Source organism: Amblyomma mixtum, chromosome 3, assembly GCF_055824585.1.
Source record: "Amblyomma mixtum isolate Tamu chromosome 3, ASM5582458v1, whole genome shotgun sequence".
NCBI lineage: Eukaryota > Metazoa > Arthropoda > Arachnida > Ixodida > Ixodidae > Amblyomma > Amblyomma mixtum.
Genome location: NC_143014.1, coordinates 300968240 through 300991408, shown reverse-complemented (window position 1 = coordinate 300991408; position 23169 = coordinate 300968240). Strand labels below are relative to the sequence as shown.

The 23169-nt window shown below is 44.2% G+C and overlaps 2 pseudogenes; one reads left to right on the top strand and one right to left on the bottom strand.

Annotated features, from left to right (window-relative positions):
- Positions 1 to 12213: 12213 nt before the first annotated feature.
- On the top strand, positions 12214 to 15803 carry LOC149355371 (uncharacterized; annotated as a pseudogene).
- A 4355-nt stretch (positions 15804 to 20158) lies between these two features.
- LOC149355370 (uncharacterized) lies at positions 20159 to 21381 on the bottom strand (annotated as a pseudogene).
- Positions 21382 to 23169: the final 1788 nt, after the last annotated feature.

Genomic DNA, 23169 nt, shown 5'->3' with positions numbered 1-23169 from the left:
TTGTTTGAAAAGGCAAGGCAGCCTGAGTTATTCCAATGTTCACTGGATCTACGTATGATTATGAAATTTTATCCACTCATATCGACAATGTCATTTTTCTTGTGTGTTATTGTCCCCCTCAGGGCTGTGTTGCCAATTTCTTTCATTTTGTTGAATCACTATTTTTTTATGCTGAAGACAACTATTTAAAACTGCTGTTTGGTGGTGGCATAAACATTAATTTGTTAGTCCCAGGTACTCACTCTAAAAATATAGACCTTTTTTAAACCCGAGCAGGCTTTCCAATGTAATTCCTTCACCATCACACATTACCTCTTCCTGCTCTTCATTCTTCTTCTTCATTGACGTGTACATGACAAATTTTGAAACTGAAAGTCTAAAAGCTGGCATTTCTTTCTAATATTAGTGACCATTTAGCCATATTCCTCTGTATTAAACACACAAAAAATAAGCTCAAACATTTCAAACAGAGTTTTCAGGTTATTAATAGCAAAAATTTCGTTAAATTTAGAAACTGTTCAGAAAAAGTTGATTGGACTAGTACGCTCCATGAAACAAATCCGAACAAAGTGTTTGAGAATTTTCTAGACATCGTTAAAAGCATTTATATAGAGAGCTTTTCCATAAGAACAGCAAAGCGCAATAATCATATCCGTAAACCACAGATTACATATGACCTTATGACTAAATTACTAAACTGTATCAGAAATTTATCAAAACAAAAGAGATCAGTGATTTGAAGACATTGAAAACATACTGCAATCCCCGGAACAAAGAGCTTGAGCAAGCCAAAAAAGCAGTACTATGCTAACCAGTTTGGTTTTCCTGGAAGTCGGAGAGAGATAATGTGGAAAAAATTATACAATCTTTCTTCTCTCACCAATACTCACAATTAAATCAGCCTTATCAAGAAGAATGGTGTTGAGGTATCAGGACAACAATTAGTAAACAAATTCAACAAACACATCGTTAACCTGTCAAGCGTGCCATGCATGCATAACGACCTTGGTAATATCCCTGTGAGCAGTGAGACCATATTTCTTGACCCCGTTGAAGAACATGAAGTACTATGTGTTTTTAAGCAGCTTAATAATACCACAAAAATTCATATTGATGAAATGCAATTGAAACCTATCAAGTTTGTCCTCGATGTCCTTCTTTCATACATGACAAATATTTTTAATTTATGTATTCCTGACACCATCTTTCCTTCCAAAATGCAGATTGTATGTGTCTCTGTGATATATAAAAAAGGCAACAAAAATGACCTAGGCAACTATAGACCCATCTCTGTGCTACTGGTGTTTTCTAAACCACTTGAAAAGCTAATCCACAGATGCTTTGCACTGCTTGAGACAGACCAACACATAATAACCAATTGACAGTATGGTTTTCGCAAGCATCGTTCTACAGAGCATGTGCTGTTCAGAAAGAATACATATTAAAACACCTTGATGAACATGAAATAGTTCATTGGCATTTTACAAAAGCCTTTGATATGTTGAATCATGAACTACTGATCCGAAAGCTTCATTGTTACAGTTTCTGAGGTCATGCAGGATCTCTCATACAGTCCTACTTAAGTAATCGCAGACAAGCTGTCAGTAATAAAGGGTATTTATCAGAAATAAAACCACTTTGCCGAGGTGTTCCTTAGGGGAGCATACTCGGCCCTTTTCTTTTTAACATTTTTATTGATGATATTGTGCACATGTTTACCCCTGCAAAGTATATATTTGTAGTTAAAAAAATAAGAAAGTTATGCTAACAAAAGATATTTGCTTCAGTAGTGTTCATTTAAGTATAGTACCCATATTTAAGACACTAGGTGTGGTATTCAATAAAAAAATGATGTGGTGCGATCATGTCCAATTTATTACCAACAAACTGTCGTAAATTATTGGTTTAATTTATCGATAACATCAGCCACTGCCCCAAAACGCCATGCTAGCAGTATGTCATTTGTTGTTTGGCTCCCTCAACTACAGTAACTTAGTATGGGGAAAAACATCAGAAGAAAACATAAAAAATTGTACACTTTGCAGAAAACCTTTTTAAGAATAACTGAGAAAGTTCCTAGAACATGTATGTAGAAAACCAGCGAAAAGGACGCATTCACAAAGAGGAGAAGTACACAGGACAACGCTGGAAACACAACTGAAAATTCTTTACTTTGTGGATCGCCAACATCAGAACAGGGTGCACATGCGCGAGATCACTACAAACGCTATCAAAACAGCAAACACAAAACTGATTAAGCGAGTGAAGAAACATGTGGCAACCTATGTCCCATTCATGAAAGTGTACTCTTTTGCCGTGAACCTGACAGAGCTGTCGCTGACGCATTCAGTTCCTAACTGCTTGATTTTAAAAGCTTCTAAGATTTCTCGTTCTATCTGTGTTTTGCCGCGGCCGATGATTTTGACATTATGGAACAGAGGGCTGCAGTCTTTGCAGTGGTTGCAATGTCTTGGAAGATTTGCTGTGTTGCCTGGCTGCAGTGAAGTGCGGTGCTGCAGCCAGGCAACACAGCAAATCTTGCTGGTCAGCCAACTGCTGGTCAGCCAACTTCTGAAAACCATTTTCAAAGTCTCGCCCCACCTTAAATACCTCAATCCAAGCTTCATGACTGATGCTGAAAGTGGCACCAAATTCCACTCTCTGCAACCAGCAAGCAAAATGCATGTGCTTGGGACCTCTATTCCAAGGTGTTATGAAGCAACAGTTTGCTGGTATGGTGCACCACTCATCAAATACAGTGCCGCCGCGGTGGCTCAGCGGTTATGGTGCTTGACTGCTGACCCGAAAGACACGGGTTCGATCCCGGAAGCGGCGGTTGAATTTCTTTGGAGGAGAAATTCTAGAGGCCCGTGTACTGTGCGATGTCAGAGCACCTTAAAGAACCCCAGGTGGTCGAAATTTCCGGAGCCCTTCACTACGGCGTCTCTCATAGCCTGAGTCGCTTTGGGACGTTAAACCCCATAAACCAAACCATCATCAAATACAGCTGCAAACTCACCACAGAGGCCTCCACGACTCGGCGATACTAGTGAGCACAGCACGTTTTCTTGTCAGGCCACCCGGATGCCATGGCTGCCAGCTGTGACAACCTGCAATATATAGTTGGTGAGGCCACTGTATCTGATGAACTACACTGGTTGCTACCACCGTCAACCTAGCTTCACGCAGCCAAAGTTTCAGGCCTTACTCAAGAATAAGTGAAGCTGGCACATAGTCTCCAAGCAATTGGTCCCGTGACAGTTGCAGGAGGTATGGCCACATAGCAAGGAACTGTATGTTTGATCATGAGCCCTGTAAACAATCACGTGGTACAGAAAAATCAAGTATGTAATCCACAATGACCCAGAAAAATTAACGAACACTGCTTATAAAAATTTCCCACATACACCCTCAGCAATGATTAATGCTCAGAATCTGGACTGCATTATGTATCACTGGGAAGCAGCGGCATGTGACCTGAAAATCAAGCCCACAGATGAACAGCTGTACAGGCTTGCTTAGCAACACTGATACTTGCACAGTTCACTCCACTGAAACAGCACAGACATAGAAACTGAAGCTGTGGCTAACAGCAACATCAAAGTGATTGTTAGAAGTAACAGTGCCTTGTTTGTGGACATATTGGTGGGTGGTACACGAATGGTGCAAAAATAAGCATGTCTGTGCATTCCATGAACTGAGAATTTGGTGCAAGATGACCTTCCATTTTGCAACAGTGATTTGGCAAAGATGAGGTTTCCCAAGGAGCCATTTTGTGTTGAAAAGACAATCATGCTACACAAAAACTGCACGCTGAGAAAAAGTAGAACCTAGTGAACAGGAAAGAGATGTGATTGTGACAAGCAGGCAAGAAAAGGGGATGCTGCTTCACATTTAGAGCAGGGCAAAAAACCAGTGGTGAATGACAAAGGTAGTGACCACACTGATGAAGAGTGTGTTTGCTATGCACAAAAGGATACTAAGTGACAGAGTTACTCCTGGTTAGAAGTGCGATGCAACATGAACTAAGCGATCAAAACATGCTAAATATCAGAAGGGTTGTCACTGGTGGGTAAGTACTATACATTTTCCTGTAAAGACCTTGCCCACGTATGGGCCACACCCGTTTTGGACTGGATAATTAGAAAAAAAATAAAATTATTTTTTTTTAATTCGTGTATGGCCTGCACTTACAAAATTCACACCCAAGTTTTTTTTAAAAAGTGCGGCCCTTACACGAGTTTATACGGGAGATGCTTTGCTAGTGGTGCTAACTGACTATACAAAAAATGTTTTGCACTGAAGCCAGAAGGGCTGGAGTGCTGCAAACGAATCAAAATGATTATTACAGAGAAATCTAGAAGAATTCTGGTGAACTCCAAAGCACACAATATTATAGCTATAGAGAGAGATGGAAGCTAAGACTTCGTATAACAACAGAAGGCAGCTGGTGTTGCAACGTAAAAGTTACTGTACACACTGGTGAAGAAAAAGAATGGTGACAACCATCTTATGCTGTACTGACAACTCAAGAGTCAGACTGCCTGAATACTTTTCATGGCAAAAAACTGGCCGCCAGCTGTAGTAACTGTAAGAAGTGCAAATGTACAGTTTTATGCACTATGAAAACGCGAACTCCAGATTCTATTCAGTGTGTAATCAAAGGTGAAAACTAAAATCATTACACAGACAAGAGGAATGGTTTGAATAAATGGTGTCTGAGCTCAGAATTGGCTCTGCTGTAATTGAACAAATGATGAACAGTATTGAGATCTCTGCAGAACACAACTGTGCTATGCTACATGGATGACTTCTTGGTACCTGCCAATGGCTGATATAATCATGGCTCGACTGAAGCAAGTCCTCGGTGTGTTATAAAGTTTGCCAAGACAATACAAATGCAATTCAAGTGGATACAGTATCCACGACAGCTAGTTGTTAGTTTTCAGAGGGATATGGGCTGTCTCAGAGAACGCATAAATCGCCAGATGGGAATAACGTGCTGAGTTCCACCCTTTGCAATGTCTACATATAAGACGTTTCACATAGAACCACACAATTCTTAATAGACAGAGGTCAACTCCTTCATTTTGTTTGTTGTTGTTGTTGGCCTCTGTCGATGTGGTGCATACCTGCAGTGGGGGATTGGCCAGGGTGTGTTGAAAAATTCAGAGTTATGTTCAGTAATATTAAGTTTATTGGCACAAAAGCAGCCAAGACTATGATATCAAACACAGGGTTAGAGTGTCTTGTGGGTAATGTAAAGTTTTTAATACCTATAGTTTGTTTAAAACGCTAGCTTCTGAGAAACTTAAAGATACCTATATGAGAAATCAAAAAGTACTTGATCACCTAGAAGTAACATGAGCTGTAAAGGAATGTATTCATTGTAAAATGATGTGAAATATTTTTTTCTTAGTCCATGTTTTGTACAGAAAATGAAAAGGTGGCTTACAGTGACATCATCACCACACATTTTGCAGGGAGGTCTGTCCTGTTCTGTTAGTAAGAAGTTGTCTGTAAAAAGTGCACATTTGATGTGCAGTCAACAAAAAATAACTTCTATAATGCATTCCTGATGTCGACATGATTCCCATTCTCCGAAAATGGGCTTTCCAGAATGCAGTTTGTTTATTTGTTCTTCCCATGCAGCCTACCAATTATTTCCGAGTTTACTCCACCTTTAAATCCCTGTGTGGTATGTTGAAGTGTTGTATTTCACCAAATCGTGCTTGTCCGCAGCATGTGTCCGCTTTCTCATTACCCACAATTCAGACATGGCTAGGAACCCAACAGAATTTAATGTTATATTTTTGTTTTGTGATTTTTAACCATGTTATATATGATGTTTCCTACTGTAGGTTCAGCCGCATTTCTAGAGTGCAGTAAGCATACTCAGGGAATCAGTGTAGGTGATGCTGTTTTTGATGTTCAGTTTTACTATTTGCTCTACAGCTACAAAGATGGCACAACACTCGACAGTAAAAACCGATGCAGACTGTGGCAGTCATACCGTTTTTTTCCCTTTTGCTTTGAATTACTGTGCTTCCAACATGCGCTTCTGATTTGGAGACATTAGCGCAAAATACTGTGTAGATGTCATACTCTGCTTGCAGTGCAAAGAAAATTCAAACAGAAGGAACAGTTACATAATTAAGTTAGACAGTCTTTGGAAAACTTTTGAGTAAAAGTAAATAATTTCGAAAATTATGACTAACAAAAGAACCTTACTGATGGAATAATGTAATCATGAAGAGAATCACACACTTGCTTTAGTACATATTCTGTGTTCTGTGGTGTAGGCTCTTCACAAAGATGCCAACTGCCAGCAGGAGAGGAGAAAGAGATTCAATTTCACCACATGACTAACAAAAGTTCGACAGAAAGGACCTGAATCACCATATATAAGTAATTAATTGTGATATTCTGCAGTGCAAGAGGATCATAGATACCTGACATTGTAATGGACTGTATAAAGGACACTCCAAGGGAATGCCAAATGCTGAAAATCCACTGTGGCAAGGAGATCTAGGCTCGTTACTCGAGGAGTGCAGATACAGGAAATGTTGAAAGCGTGCTATTGTCAAGTGCAGAGCATTGGAATAAGTGGGGCCACAGGTCCACAAAGGTCAGACTTTGCTAAAAAAAACAGCCATCGTGTTAGAAGCCATGTCACAGTGTCAAAGTACCCAGCGGAAAACAAAGATAACAGTTTTATTTTTTTAATTACACAAATATGCCCTTCGGCATAAGAGAGTTATGTGCACATGTGCAGGCCGGCGTCAGCTACAAATGCCAACAAGGCCCGGCACTGGGGCCCATAGGTCCAGATTAGAGTGTCTGGTAGTAGTATAGTATAAAACTTTATTCCGCAAAATGGGACGGGGTTTAGGGGCTGGCGTCTTGAGCAGCACGTGGTGTTCCTAGGTACAGGATCCCATTGGTTCTTGCTGCCTCCTCGGCCCTCTCAACCAGCTCAAGCTGATCTTGCGGGTCGGAGCTGGACAGAAGCTCTTCCCACTGCTCGACTGACGGGTTTGCAACTTTGGGCTCTATCGAGCTTGCCCGACAGCCCCATGTGGAGTGGTAGAGGATGGCTATCTCTCCACACCACACGCATTCTGGAGTGTATTGTGTAGGCCAAATCTTACTGCATATGTAGCGACTAGGTATGACTTTGTTTGCAGCCGTCTCCATGTCGTTGCCTGATGTCTTGCGAGTGTCTTGTGGGGAAGCGGGTATTTACGGCGTCGTAACTTCCAAAACATGGTGAGCTCTGCATAGCTGTTTGGAGTAGCGTTGGTTTCCCCCTTGTTGTAGCTCGCTCGGTTTGTGTAACCCAGAACTATCACGTCGACTTAAAGGTTTCCCTCCACTTCTCCATGTATCGGCAACATCCGGTCTCAATGGAAAAACACACCAAGCAAGATTGTCTGGTAGTCAGCTAGGGTAGTAACCCTGAATGCAGAGGTCAGAATGGTTCAGAAAAGCATCCCTAAAGCCTTCGAGTGCTATCAAGACAGAAAGGCTGTCAGCAAGTATAATGACCTGAGGAACATTGCAAGGGATCTTTAGCAAGGCTAACTCAATCATTAGAAGCTCAGCAATGAATGTAGCAGCATAATCAGGGGCCAAAAATGATTAACTCCAATCACAAGCCATGGAATATACGCCAATGGCTTCGTTTTCATTTTGTTGGAAGGCACCTGTGAAAACTGTAGTATGGGTAGAAAAATTGTCCAGTTACTCTTCTACAAGCCCATTTACTACATTTACAGGCAAATTCTTTGTATTCGTTGGGAAGGTGTAGTCAAAAAGCATCCGTAGATATGTAAAAATATGTAATTTATCGAATTGTTCTGGGCATTGGTCATGTGCTAGGCTCTTCCTGCAACGATAGGTTGTCTCGCAGTCTTCATTTCACCAGCATGAAAGGATCTCGTTTTTGACAGATGAATGAACCATAAACATAGAACACTGAGTGGCTTCTAACAGAGAAGTTGAAACTTGGGGGACCCGGTCCCAGTTAGCGGAGGGTACAGTGGCGAATAAGGCCAGACCAAAAAGTTTCTTGACCATTACATTGTTGGCAAATTTTTGTGCAGAATCATTCACCCTAAAGAGACTGCACACTATAGCGAGTTATCTGGTAGTGGCCTCTGGGTGTACCACAGTCAACTGGAGACCTCAAAGATACGCTAACCCTAATAACAGCTAAAGTTAAGCACATCGTTAATGAGAATGTGCCCAATAAAAGTTTTAACACAGCTGTTGTAGCAGTGCACATCATTTGTGGGCATCCAAGGCCAAAATAGTTGCCCATTAATGTATATTTAGAAACCCCACAGAGAATGATGCAAACTGAAGTCACCCGCAAAAACCACTTTGATGTTATCGCACAGTAAAGCATTCAAAAAGTCCATCCAACTGACTACTGCGGGAAAGTAGGCATTCGTAATTGTAAGAGTGGTATGCTGTGGAACAAGGATATCAACTGCAAGGATACAATCCAGTCACAAGACTTTTAATGACACAATCATGCAATGAAACCTATTTGTAGAAATCAATGTCAACAAGCCCCCACCTTCACCATTTGTGCAACCAGCTCTAATCCCATAGTAATTTTTAAGTGAGAATGACCGATTAGGAGAGAGTCAAGTTTCCTGCAGTAAAATAATGCCTGGACTATGCTTAATAATGAGCTACTGTAAGTCATAAAAGGAAAATGCGATGGAAAAAAAATTCCACTGGAGGACTGTAATCCCATCATGATTATTGTTGATTTATCACAACTGCCTCAACACGTCCAATTTCTTTGTGATGCCTGACGAAACTTTTTCCATCTTGAAGCGTGATGCCTCTGAGAGGGACATGCTATTTCTATGTCTGAATGGCAAGTGTTAGAGAGTGGGAGCGTGTCATTGTCATTCGTCAACACTGGCATTGATGCAAGAGCAGTAGTTAGTGGGATTGAATCAACAGTTGCATAAAAGGAAGGCCGTGTTGGCAGGGTTTGGTTACTTAAAGCAGATGAAGCAACCTGTGCTGAAATGACCTGGGACAGGGCGTCACTGAACATGCTGATCATATGGTTCAGGAAATCAGCAAGAGCCTTCTCTACAGCAGCAACAACTGACTTTGTCAAGCCTACTTCAACATCAGTACCCATTGTGTCGACAATACCTGCATACAAGCGGCTCTTTCGATTAAGCAGGGAATAATTAAGTATCCGCTCACAACCACCTGTCACAATGAATAATGACCAGAAGAGTCTGCTCACCACTTCGGACAAGTTGGATCGCCAGCTGGGTAATCACAGCAGTAAAGGCAGCAGCTAAGTGATTCTGAAGTGCAAGTATCTGATGGATTACCCTCACCCCGAATAGCCAAGTATGTTGTCAACTTACATGATTTGCTGCTGTGGCCAAACCATCAGCTGTTCCCACACTGCAATGGTCGTGGATGCAGTGGGTCGACACGATAGACTATGGGCCACACCTTGAGCTCCCATGGGAAAGGACCCTGCAAAAGTGGCAGTCATTGATTCGATGGGCACACGAGGACTACCAGCCTCCTTGCTACAGTGGTAAACAAAGAGAATGCAAACACCGGCACCTTTAAAATCCTCAAAAATCAGCTCAAGGATAAACACCACAGATACCAGTAGTGCAGGCAAGCTGTTCGGGAATAAACAGCTTGTCTGCCCTGAGGCGAAAGACATGCACTAGAGTAAGTCCGCCACACAATCTAAATCAGAGGACTTACACACAATTCCCCTATTTCAGAATGGTTGAACCTCTGAAATTTCCTGACGGCAGCTGGCCAAAACCTTCAGCTGCTCATGAATCATGAGGGTTTTCAAGTTTAATTGCACCATCTCCTACTGGGCCAATGCTACCGGGATCACGGTCTTGACAAGATTATGACAATGATTGCAAGAGTAAGCTTTGAGCTGGCAGACTGGCGAACCACAATGCCAGACCTCCACCTGGGGAGGTCAAGGCCATGGTCTGCAGCCTAACGAGACTCTATTTCCAACGGAACAAAAACCTGGTCCAATCCCCACCCATAGAACAGCCTCACCTGAGGAACCGAAGACAGGCGAGAGGACGTAGCAGCAGAGCTCTAGCAGAGGCAGGAACGGCAGGGAGGCTGAAGAGTACAAGGCACCGGGAGCAAGGCAGCAAGACTTCGAGAGCGATCGTGAGCTGCGACTTGAATAAAGAGCCTTTGAGAACAGCACTTCGAGTGCATGTTTTTTACTTTTCTGCTGAGCGGCGTGCCAATGACATTGCGGCAATCCACGGAGTTAGTTCTGTCCTCAGCCTGCCACTCAGCAGAAAAGCAAAAAATAACACGTTCTACTGAGGACCAGTTATAGTTTCAATTTAATTTCCAAACTGTTCCAGTGTGTTACTGGAAGCTTCATTTGGATTTATTTAGTGGTCTGATGACATACTCGCGAAACCGACAGGCATGCTTTCGAATATGAACTACACAGTGACAAGCGTGGCCTCGCACTCGAACGTCACAGCACTGAATTATGTGCCCGGTAGTTTTGAGTTCGCACAGTGATATCAATAATTGCTGATACATATGGACTAGACCACAGCGCAAAATTGCCCAGGAGGTGAAACAACATCAGCACTCACTTGTGAACCAGGAGGTTCTAAATAAGATATGTACCCTGCGGTCCCGGCCCGAAACACCAACCTAAACGACACAGAACCTGGTGAGCATCGATATTTTTTTTTAACATGACCTCCAGCAACTACGCGCAGGCTTGCGCTTTGGTAAGTGCTGCAGACAATCGTGGCACTTAACACTGCATGCTTTTAGCAAGGCAGGCATGACGCATTCAATGTGTTCAATAAGAGTACATTAATTGCAGCTTATAACTGGTGTTGTTAACTGCTTTAATTACATGCCCCTTTGACGGATCTAATGGCACTAATTGTATATCATCATGAAGCCGTAGAGCTAGAATCCTTTCTGTTAACGTACTTTTGAAGCTCTCCAGTCAAGCCAGCGAGCTGCATTTAAGAATTTGTATTCGATGTGGATTTGTTTTCAACTTCGACAACAACAGTACTTCGACAAGCAAAACTTATGTTAACCATATTCCCCGAGGATAGCGTTTGCTTCATTTCGAAGACTGGCAGTGGTTGCGCATTGCATGCATGAACGACTTCCACTTCATGAAATAATTCACGCAAATACCTGCATGTTGCACTTGTCAGCATGAACTTGTGGTAGGATAGGTTGCGCTTCCTAATTCATGTTTTTCTTGGCAAAATCTGCAAGTGCAGTGCCACAAGCTGAGAGCAGGAACTTAATGCGCATTAATTATTTTCTCATAGAAAAGCGGCGGCTCGAGCAAGTGTCTCACGGCAAGAAAATAGTCCATGCACGGGCATAGGGTGCGTCCCGCATTAGACCCTTTAGAAAATTCAACGCCATCTGGTGTGTGGTGAGCGAACCGCGGTGCCTACGCCATTACTTGGGCACACGCCTGCCGGACTGCACTCGGGCCGGATTGAAAAGTACGGCGCCCTGCGAAGCCACAAGTGCAATTTTCTTGTTTCTATGTCCTAACCATCTCCCTTGACATTGACTCTCTGCTCCAAGCTATAGTCACGATGCCTGCATGCTGCTGTGTACCTTTCTGCAGCCAGCGAGGCGTAAGAGACGTGCACAGAAACAATCTGTGCATCCAGAGCACGGAGCGCATTAAGTAGCTGCATGCTTCTTTGTTCTCGTCCGCGACCTGTTCGTTTTCACATCAAAATAAATGATATAAGTATTGCAGGAGCAGCGAAAAGCTCCTTCTACCGTGTAGCCCTTCCGCTGTATAGTGAACACAAAAATAAAGGTGCCACCTTCGGTGCACTCGAGGACATGCATTCCAATGCTGGCGACTGTTTCGGCGCGTCACAAAATCAAAACGTTGCTCAAACGCGCTTATTTTGTATTTGTTAGCATCCGCATCTCAACTATTTATAGTGAGTTCCATGTGCACGAAAAAGAGCAAGACGATGTGGCGCGGCGAGGAGCACCGTCGTTCTCTGCGTTATGAACCTGCAGCAAACGACGGCGACATAGACCTCTTGCATTGCCCAGGGGGTGCTGCGAAAATGGTGCTAAAAAGCACCCTCTGCCCTCGGCTGGGTAGTACCGGGTTCTGGCGTCTGCTTCGGAAAGCACGTTGGCAGTATGGACCCGCGACTTTCGCTTGTGCTGCGCCATGGCCTACAGTGAATATCGGGCGCCAAAGATTTTTTCAGGGCTGGCACGCTGTGTAAAGGGAAGAAATTATTCAACGCCAAGTATGTGTACTCTGTTCAAGAAATAAGCGGCGAAATTTCAGCACGGTGTTATTCGCAAGTGAAGAGAGTCGCACACGAAGTTGAACTTCAGGTAAGGTCTGCACGCTTTGAGATTCAAGCGCATCAACGCGATGAAATGCATGCAATATATGAAATCGCAGCAGCGCTAAACAGACATGCATACGGGACTGCTCGAGCGCATGACGGTACATGCCGCGTCAGCAGCGGTCTTTCAGCATGCCACGAAACGGTGGGCCTCCTGCAGTCTTTGTTCACTGCATCTCACTAAACAAGTAGTCATGCCTGCTTTGTAGTAGCCGCCATCTATTCCTTCAGCAAATGCTAACATGATGCAATGCATATATGAGCTCGCAGCCGAATAACGCTGCAGTGCAAGCTCGTGCGCTGCGCGCTTGATGTCGTTTTCTTGATGTAGCTTTTCATCCTTAAAACGACATCGCTCAAACACGTTCGCTGTTGTCAGAGATGCCGCGCTGCCACATACATGCTGGTTTGAGGTCGACAATGTGCACATTTCACTCTCGACGCTGGACTGCTCGTAGTGGGTAGCGAATTCGCACCTAATCAACCCGCCCATTTGTGGACATTTTCACGCACCTGGCCACCTCACCACGTTGCACTGGTCGTATTGTCGATTGTCTCAGTGGCAGGGTCTATAATCGTGAATCGCCAACCATGCCTGCTGCTATGTCGATTTGCCTTAATAGTGATTATCTGAAGTGAGATGTTGACATGGCATATGAATTATTGAAGGCAGAAAGCTGGGCTAGTTGGTGTTTGGATTGAGAGGACATAGTAGTAGTGCTAAAAACACAAGGACGACAGGGTAGAGAAAGACAACATAGCGCCTGTGTTGTCTTTCTCTACCCTGTCATCCTTGTTTTTTTAGCGCTACTACTATGTCCTCTCAATATGAATTATACCATGCATTTTTTTTTGCGCTCTTTGCTGTGTTGTGCATTCCCTTAATATGATCTCTGAATTATGCTGTTCGTTTCTCACTTTTTGCTGCTTCCTCTGCTGTGCATTCCCTACTGTTTGGCGATTTTCATGGTACACTTTTATTGCTTGCTTGGAACAACTGCCTATGTAGGGATGTACTAGACAAGTTGTGTTGTAGAATGCATAAATTCTCATTCTACGCCTGCATATGTGGCTGCTCGCTACATATACATTTTTTGAGAGAGGTAAGTGCCAAAAGAAGACGAACACAAGGCAAGAGGACGACAACACAACACAGAAGAGTGTTCTTCTGTGTTGTGTCATCGCCCTCTCGCCTTGTATTTGTCTTTTTTTGGTGCTTGCCTATCTCAAAGAATGTATAACCAGACAGCCCAGCACCAAGTTTTACTAACACTACATATACATTTCAGCTTTCACCTCAGCGTGACATAATCTCTAGCAAATGCACATGCAAGGCTGGCCTGGGCAAATGCAAGCATGCTGCTGCTGTGGTGCTGTGGGTGAATGAGTTCCAGCCGGCATCATGTACAGAGGTTCCACAAACCTGGGGCTGCCCTACACAGAAGCCGAATATAGATGCCAGAGAATCTGTTGAAGACCTGTTCGGTCGTAAGTTTTACCATTTGTCTTCGGACAGCTACTCTTTTTTATATGTGCAGTTTATGCCAACACATATGTAGTATTATACTGTCTGTTGACATCAACTCAGGTATAGTATCTTCTATCTACCCATGTCGCAGGTCCGAAGAAGATATTCATCGGAGGCACATGCCCCAACCGGGTTCCCCCACCATACAGCTATGAACATTTTTCTGAAATAGCCTGTCTTCACAATGACATCCAAAAAATAGCTTTAATGAGTGCCTCACAAAAAGATGAGAATAGGAGTGTTTCAATAAGTGAAGCAGCAGCTTTGCAAAATTCTCGCCTTTCAATTCTACAAAAAATGATAGCATGGGAGGCAGACATGCCTGTGTACAATGTAATGGCAGCAGCCTCTAAGACACCAAGCGTGCTGACCATATCACGATGCAACCTCACCACACAAATGACTGGAAAAGAAACAGAGTTCTTTTCTTCTAAAGTGCTGTGTTCCAAGGAGAATGCTGAGGACATTGCTGTGGGTACAGTCCTGCGGGCTGAAAAGTTAAGTCAGCTGAGATATCAATACAATGTTTGTGAGTTTACTGCATTGTAGCATTTGAAAAGATAATTATAATGCGTAAAATAGGCAGAAAATGGAAAAGTGTTTCATTGTCACTGTTTGTGCAGGTGGCACTATGAATGCAGAATCCAGCAGCCAAGTTCAATCGCCCATTCAGTTGTCGCTAGAAGGCTACCACTAGACACTTTTGGCGAACAAATTATGCACAGGAAGCCTTTCTTTGGGAAGGCAGTTATGCACGGTAAACTGAATGCAGCATGTAAATTGTAATGAGCTGATTTTAGACTGGTGCACAAAATATTGTAAATTCCTTCATTTCCCTAGGACGAAAGACTGAAGCTGTAGCCAGGGTACAGTTCGAGCAGAAAGCAGGAGTGACTGTTTTGCAGGTAAGCTGTGAGCTGCATGAAAGTCTCTTATTTCCAGATGAGTACATATACAACTGCTTTTTTTTTGAGCGGCACTACATCAGAAAACTTTTTTCTGTTTGAATGTCACGAAGTGTGGATGAAAGCTTAACTCATTAGTTCATAAAACCAAAAAAAGCAATCAAATAAAAGATGCCAACTTTAAATGCAGGTGAGCACTGCCAAAATGATATGCTTACTACCAGCATATCTGGCAGTCTTCATTATATGTTGCATTCCAGCACCTACAATGTAAAATAAGAGTAGCAGGTCCCTTTTTGGCAGAACGATCGAATGCAGTGATGCTTCTAAATACATTATGTAAAAAGCAGGCCTGCAGTCTGAAGTGAGAATGTTTTAGTCTTTTTTCATTGAAAGACTGAACGGCATAATGCCTTTGACCACGATGTAATAAACTGTGAACAGTTTTGTTAAGGAAGTGCAGATTGAAAGCTTTTTGTATCAGTTACACATAAAAACAGCTTGGAATGTGGCATATTCTGCACTACAAACTCTCAACCATTACAACTCCAGGTTGGGCTTATTGTGCACCTGAAGCAACCATGGCTGTGTGCAAGCCCCGACGGACTTTTCAGGTATGGAGACCAGACAACGCTGCTGGAGATAAAGTGGCCATACTCCAGGTAAGACGATGTACTTATCGACCACAATAATGAAGTAAGCTTCATCAAGTACATTGTGTACAGAGATGGGCACTTGGCAGTCGACAAGCGTCATCAGTATTACACACAAGTGCAAACTGCGATGTATGTAATGAACACAACACAGTGCTTTTTTGTTGTTTACACTTCCAAGCAAACTGTGACGATTGTTGTTGAGCATGATGAGCACTTTTTGTCAGAAGCAATTACCAGGCTCGAACATTTTTATTTTAATTTATACATTAAGCACCTTGTTTAAGGTTCATTTGCTGCATTCACTTATCTCACAGGTGTTCGCAGTGGAGTGGAAGCTAGCACGTGTCAACGGCTTCCAGACTTGTCACGTTGGCTTTTGAGTATGTGAGGAGAGTACACCTATAGAAGCAGTCATCTCACATGTGTATGCTTCTTAAAACAGTGCAAAAAAACTCAGACACACAGGAAAGGAAATACTCAGCGCTGTGCATGTCCTCTCCTGTGTGCGTCTGGATATTCTTGCTGTGTTTTGAGAACTGTGCATAACCAACAAGACTGCACATGTACCCTTGTAAGCCTCAAACGTGTAGCCTCTAATACACTACTAACCACTTGTGATGTTAGTTTGTATAGACCTTGTCTGGCTACTCTAGAGTTGAAGCAAGATGTGTTGATGTACGTATGTATGTACGTAGATGTGTTGATACGTATTTATTTATTTATTTATTTTATAAATAAATAAATAAATAAGCAAGTATTTATATCAGTGTAGAGGTACGTGAGAAATGTTTGTGCTGTGATATTTTTTGCATTGTAGATTGATGCTAAGGTTTTAAAATAAATTGTTTTTATTACATGTCCAGCTTCACAATGTTCACTGCTGCCAGTCTGTTGACTCATACTTTGCAGAGAGCCAGTGCATGCACAGGAGCTAGCTCATTAGACACATGCAATGCCTGCAGTTTTACAGTGCAGGCTTTTCTTAGTCTTTCCTCACTGTCACAATGACGACAATGTCTACAGCACAGACCACCCGACATGATTGAATAACATGCAATGACGTGCATAGTGTCAGCTCATGTTATGGTAACGCACATCACAGCCCTCTGGCCTGCATCCACTAATATCACATATGTCACTGCAACATGCCATGGCAATGTGCTATGCTGAGAGCTCTCAACACAGTAACGTTGCATACATGCTCTATACCAAAGAAAAAGGCAAATACTGACGAATAAGGCATATTGCTGCCACCACTGATAACTACTACCATAATCCTTCAATGCTTTTTCTGGTCACGAAACTCCGGCCAAAGTTTCATATAGCGACAGCGCGCGCCGCTAGTGGGGCGGCTGTCGGCGAGGGGGCACAAGTCGCTGCGCGAGCCCTGCTCGCAGCGGCTGTTTCCCGGCCAACAGGCTCATATTCGCTTTGTAGTTATGCTTTCTGGGGATCGGTATTTGGGCTTAGGATGGACGTTACTTTACCGGTTGTCACCTGAAAGCTTGGCTGCAACATCGAGACACTAAAAACCCTCTACGATCGACGACGGCCACTAGTAAACCTCGTTAGCGGCGGTTTACTGGCAAACAATTAACGCGTTTACTTTCTCTCGTTGCTTTTCACAAAAAAGCGATTTTCGTACAAAAGATCAAGCCTTCGCATTCATTTTTACCACAACTTGCCCACAACGTTATTCTGGAGATCTAGCGTACCGATCAGTAACATATCTGTATGTGTCTGGGTTGCGCCTGTCTCGGCCGAGTCCTCGCTTTCATCTAAGTGCACAAGAATGCTTAAGGCTGGCGTTTACCTTGTGATAAATACTGCAATCTCAATAATGCTGAAAACATGACGTTATGGCGGTATTTTAAGAACTGGATTGCGCGCTAGAAGAGCGATCACATGACGAATGCACCGGTAGTTTGATGGTGCTCTCTTTTTTTTTTTTTTTGCTGACACTTTCGGAGGTGGAAAAGCCAGCTGTTGAAGGCTCTTGCTACATAAGCCATTTATTTACACTTTTTCACGCTGTGACTACGGAGGCGCTAATGAGTGCAAGGAAATATTGCTCATGTGCTCGCTTTGCACTACCAAAATAAGAGACAAGCTGTGAGCGGCCACGCAATAAGCCAAAAATGAGCAATGATAGAAATCACGGAGAAACAGGTACAAAAAATAAAAAGCCCTAGGTTTCAATGTGGTTAAACCCAGCAGAAGTGCGAACGCATGTGTTTAGGCTGTTTGGCTCATGGTTTTGCTTTGCTGGGTCGTTCGCACGTCTGGCAACGATATCAGACTGAAGTTAAGCCCTGATCGAGATTAAGCTGGTCTGATGTGTTCGTTCCGAAGGTGATGAAGATTGATGAAGACGACGGTGTACAATGCGCGCAGCGCGAGAGTGTTACAGTTTATTTTTTTCCTGTTTGGATCTGCACGAAACCCTGGTCAATCTCCCACCGTGGGTATGTGCCATCGTTTTTGAGGCAACAACAACAACACGAGGCATGATCGGCTGCTGCGATAGCACAGTGCTCTCGTGCAGTGGCCAGCGAAGCTGATCCGTTCGCACTGCCGGGGGTACGAAATTTCCAGTCACAGCAATATTTATTTTATTTCTGCACCCTTAAATTCAGGGACGCCACAAGATTCTTGGTTGGGTTTCATCCCATGAAGTAGTGCTTTCGCACCAAGAATTATAAGCACATTGAAAAGTACAGCTGTCTGATATGCAACATCATCGTCACAGATCCGTGCCCAAGTACGCTGGTAGGCCTTCGAATATCCGTGGAACGACGCCGGGCCTGAGTTTCGGTTTCTCGCGCATTGCAGCGACACTGCTTCTCTGTTGATCATAAACTCGTGAGACCGAATCAGTGGGGCAAAATGCCTATCGCAGACACGTACATGCTTGGAGTCGACGCTAAGGCCACCGCTTTCCTGTCGGGGTATCGCCCGCTTCCATATTTTACGCTGCTCGGCGTCGCTCGGCAGACAGAACAGCGAGGCCTTTTCCTGCGTACCTCCGTAGCCGGAGCGGCAACCCGTCACGCAGCAACTACTTGGCATCACAGGCTTGCACGTCACGTGCACTGTACTTATTTTGCAAACGAAGGCAGAGTGAAAAGAGAAAATAGTTGCTGCCGCATTGCCGGAGTCCCATTCTACCCGTAGACTTGCGGCCGTAGAGACGCTCGCTCCCTCGCGTCGTTGCCCCCACAGGACTCGTAGCGCCGCCTCGTAGAAGGCACGGTCAACATATGAAGCTCTCCCATAGCGTTACGGAGAAGTTTCATGACCATAAAAATAAAAGCATTGAAGGACTATGCTACTACTAAATCTACACAGAGGTAACCATCATATGAATGCAGCTATAGAAACTGACACCGAATGTGTTTGAACCCATTGACAGATATAAGACGCAATCTGTCAATAGCACTGTGGTCGCTCATGCTGCCAGAAAGTCTCCTCCCTCCCCTGCTACTTAATTCCCTCTAACTAAACACTATTTCCCACAATTTCTATCACCGATTGCATCAGCCCGCAATGAAACAATCCTGCAAGTTTTTTTTCTTTTTGGAACTTAAGTTGGGCCTAGGCAAGAATGAAAACGAAGTTGATGTGGTACTGTGCACTAATGTACCACATCTTCCAGCATGCACAAAGCTTAATTATTTATCATAACACCCGCAGTGTCATTGAGTGGCACTGCAGTGGAGAGGTTGAAAACAAAAAAATACACAGAAAACCACTGCAGATTAGGGAAAAAAATAATGTTCTGGCTGTAACAACACATATGCACATAAATATCATGGCAAGAAAAAACTATGCATCATTAGACAATATGGGCACTACCTGTTCAGGCATCTTTTTGCATTCTGAAGAACATGGAACAAAATCCCTGCTGTAGTGGCTAAACTTCAACAAAGGCAAAATGCAAACACACCCGCCTACTGTGCATATTAAAGAACTCCAGATGGCAAGAATTAATCTAGGGCCCTCTAAGACGGTGTCCTTCACAGGATATCAGCAGCTTTCAAACATTAAGTCTTATATACATGAAAGCGCCCAAGGAAACACCACAGCTATTTAAAGGTGCAGTGAAGAGGAATCTGAACTCGTCTCTTTGCCGCAGGCACTCGATCTACACGTTCCGAGCATTCTTAGAAACCTCAACTTATTGCCCTGTGTGGCCCATTTCCCTAATTAAATCGAATTAATGTCTGGCTCCCGCCTTTTTTTTTTTTTTAATTCTCCCTGTACGGTGGGCGGAGTCGACCAACACGTGGAGTGCCTTTCAGCCAGCTCCGTGGAGGCTTTGCTTTCACTTTATTTTGTTTTTTAGATTTTCGTGAATAAATAGTTTCATTTGCAGATAATATAGCCGCAAAATAAGCCCGCAGAAATAAAAATACGCGCAGACTATTTGCTTCTACGGATTACTACGTATCACTCCACCAATGGCAGAGCGGCAAGCCGCCACAGGACTGGGTGAAAGGCACTCCACGCGTTGGTCGACTCCGCCCACCGTGCCGGGAGAATTAAAAAAAAAAGGTGGGAGCCGAACGTTAATTCGATTTAATGAGGGAAATCGGCCACACAGGGCAATAAATCGAGGTTTCTAAGAATGCTCGGAACGTGTAGATTGAGTTCCTGCAGCAAAAAGTTCAGATTCCTCTTCACTGCACCTTTATGTTCAAATTAAAAGGCCACATTCTTGTCACTGTACTTATGTCATTGCAATTATATGAGGTTGAAGGTTTGCTAAAACACAACACATATGGAAAACTTCCTTCATAGACGAAATAAGTGAAATTGGAACTTCGGATTTCAGGATTCCGTAAAGCTTAATTCTTTGGATCACCCTTTCAACATGAATTCGCACAGATGCAATTCTGTAGGTTTGTTCCATTTCTTTAGGAGAAAATGGGATGCCACTTCCAGCTGAAAAGGGCGGCATTATCATTACTACTCCTTTGTGAGCAAGTTGTGTACGAATGCAAGGGAACCTTTGTCCGACAATATCATGTCGTCAGGTTCAATGAGCTGCAGAAAACCAGAATCAAGAGTGATTTGTGTGTCAGAGCATCGTCCACCGAAAGGCTCAGAAGCAAAAACCACCATTCCATTAGGAATAATTGCAACTAAAAATTTTAGTGTGTAGCAGCCCTTGTATGAAGAAAACAGCATGTGCTGCTGCCGAACTTCTGACAGTGTTTCAGTTTTAATTTCGGTGCAGTCAATGATCAGAGTGCATTGCGGGTAATTTTTCTTGAAGCATTCAGGCTGTGCAAGTTTTATGTCTTCAATGGGGGGCTTATAAATCCAATCTTTTGTTATTTCTGCCAGTGTGTTCAGAACTGAACAAAAAATACGGCAGGCAGTGCTCTCATGCACCCCAAACATGACACCAACGGCGGCAAAAGATACTCAGAGTTTCATTTTCATAAGAAACATCAGGAGTTTGTTGTCAATTGTGACATCAGTCGCTCTTTCCCGGACAGCTGGCAAAAAAAAAGATTAAGTAATAATGAAAACACATTGCTGTCCATCCCACACAAACTTCGTAATGCATCGGTGGCACTTACAATGCTTTCAAAACCCGCGAAGTAGCAAACCCTCGAATGTGGTCCAACTGCCCGTGTCACCGTCTGCTGGTCATCAGTTTGGGATGACCTTTCATGTTGCTGGGTGCCCGCAGAAGGCAAGCCGTCTTTCAGAGGTGTGGGGTGGCAGTCTTCATCACCTTGAGTTGATGCCGTGGGAAGGCCTCCATGTATATCTGCTCTTGTGTGGTCATCAAGAACCTCGGTGCAGTCGGAACACTCTGCAGTCGGAACACTCTGGTTTGATGGCTGCATGGTAAGTAAAAGGAGCAAAAATGTAGACTTCAATAAGTACAGGTTTGTAATGTAAAGGAGGTGATAATCTGCAGAAATGCAACAATTATACATCAACAACGCAAGTAGTTCTGCTTAGGAAAATTTTCAGCTTACATCTTCGTTTCTCGACGAAGATTTCCTTAGACGCAGTTTTCATATCTGGGGCGTTGCTCCCAGCAGCGCAGAAACTCTGCTTAAGGCCCCTTTTCCGCCACCAAAACGTTTGGAATGACGAGAAAAAAAAAATCAATTGAAATACTAAAATCTGACGCTTAACTGCAGCAGACGAAACAGGAGCACTATAAGCACTACAGCACTGTAAGCACTACAGAGCACAACAGCAGCAGCAGCCGACGCTCCCTACCACAGGATAACCAGCGGATCACCTGGAGCATAAAACGGCCCACTCACCTCTGAAACCGTTCCAAGTGACTTGAAGAGTCGGGCGGATGAGGCCGGCTGTAGACCGCGGTGAAGATTGTAGGTACATATGAGGGATGACTGGCCGAATTGTTTTTCTCGTTACCCACAAAGTGGCGTTCGGCACTGCATCCCACGGTTTGCCGTCCGGACTGCATGTGCAAAAAGAACGAATTTCAGCAACGCGGATAACCAAACAAACATCAAGGCAGGCGAAGCAGCCAGCACAACGCGAAGGTTCGCTTACTCAGTGCGTCAACTGCAGCTATCCAGCGCGCCCGGCACTCCGCTTCGTGAGACCTTGAAGGAAAACGGTGGAATTTGATACTGGGATTCAGACCTTCTTGCTCGTGGCAGCCCACGACGCAGCAGTAACGACGGTGACGCTTCTTTGAGACTGAGCGAGGTCTCTCGGGCGGATCGGCGTCGCCGATTCCTTCTGCTGCCTGCATTTCGTCCAAAGGCACACGGAGCGTCGGTTTTCGAAAAACTAAGCCACGGCCGGGCCGCGGCGTGGTCGGTCACAAGTGACGAGCCTTGTCGCACTCACAACAGCGTAGAAAAACGTGCGAATCGACGCTAAACGCAGCTGACGCAGACTAGAAAGACGCGCCGCGTCTACTGACCCAACTACCAAGCCAACTGTTCCTTGCCGCCACCAGGCGCCGCCACGTTACCTCAAACTCCAGCGCAGCAGCAGCAGCGGTGTTTTCGTTGGGTCAGTGACTGCGCACTCCGGTAATCTGTCACCTTGATCTGAAGTGAGCAAACTATGCATGTGAAAAGCTGCAACGCGGCTGATTTTGCACCGACGGCTAGAGCACCGGCACTGCTGATCGAGCGCCCGTATCCGGATCCACACGCATCACGCCCTGCAGTGCGCCTGCTCGTAGTCGAGTTCGGTCCAAGCGTTGTCAGCTCTCCTTTATCGACAGTAGATTCGACCTGCAGAATGACAGGACAACACGCACTGTAGACAGATCGCAGTGATACCAGCTTGTAGCTTATCAGCCTTGGTGCACATGATTGACACGACCAATTCTTCGAACAACATTTAATGAATTAACTGGATTACATGACTGTCTCGACGAGCGCGCCTCCCCGCGGAGGCGATGCCAGGGCCAGGGTGAGGGCTTGCTCTTGCTTCCTCCGCTTGGCGATAGGTGGTGCGCGTTTCTGTACCAACGTTCTGGTCTGCGGCGATGGAAACGCCTGGCGGGTAGCAAAAGCCCTACGGCGTCGATTCAAAGGCACTAAATTTGTGGTCAGCCGCTCCGTCCGAGACGCTACGATTGCCACCACGCGCGAGCTTCTATGTCAGGGGCTGGATGGCGCAGGACGTCGAGC